Here is an 880-nt window from a genome sequence, read left to right on the forward strand (position 1 = left end):
CAGGTTTCTGCAGCTCAGTGAGTCGCTACAGCTAGCCAACCACTATAACGGCATCCGACTGTCACTCAAAGAGGCCACGCCCTCAGTCCTCCATAACTGTAGTCCTTAATCAAATGTAAACAGGTGAGTTATATATACAGGTGAGTTATATAAACAGGTGTCATGAAGGAGGAAATCAGCTCTAGAGACCAGAACAGTTTTTGTACCAGGCTGTAAACATGTTGATTTCTGCTGTAAAGTTGGACATTTTAACACGGGAGTCTATGGGGACTGACTCACTGCTGGAGCCAGACTCTAGTGGTCGTTAGAGGAACTGCAGCTTCTGGTTCTTCAGTCAGAGTTCGGTTCATTCACATCTGAGATGAGACAGTTGAGAGAAGTTAATTATTATAATTATGAGAAGTTAAAATTCTGACTTGGTCAAAATTACAACAGATTAAAAGTCACTTTTATCTTTCGTCTCATATATTTGACAGTTTTTTATTTTTATCTCATAAATTTGAGTTCTCTCGTTTCAAAATTTGACTTTTTAAATCAAATTTTTACATTTTCTCTCACTATACTGAATTTTTTTAAAACATTTTTTTGACTTTTCTTTATATATTTTCTTTTACTGGCAGGACTGAGCTTCTGTACAACCTTCAACCGACTTCTGTAATAATCAACATAAACAACAGGAGAACAAAATTGAATGCAGACTTTTAATTTGACAGCATTCATTCTGCAGGAAGTACACGACAGCTGGCGTCTCTTAAAGTTTCCCGACATGAGGAGAATCTTTGGTCAGAGTCAAACCTGCTGCTGTGTTAAATAAAAACTATGATGAGTTCAAAATAAAGTTAGCATTCTGAATGGCACATCATCATCATCATCATCATCA

The sequence above is a fragment of the Seriola lalandi genome, unplaced genomic scaffold (assembly GCF_002814215.2).
Source record: "Seriola lalandi dorsalis isolate HSWRI2012SDOR001 ecotype SW California unplaced genomic scaffold, Sedor1 jcf7180002052102, whole genome shotgun sequence".
Classification (NCBI taxonomy): Eukaryota; Metazoa; Chordata; class Actinopteri; order Carangiformes; family Carangidae; genus Seriola; species Seriola lalandi.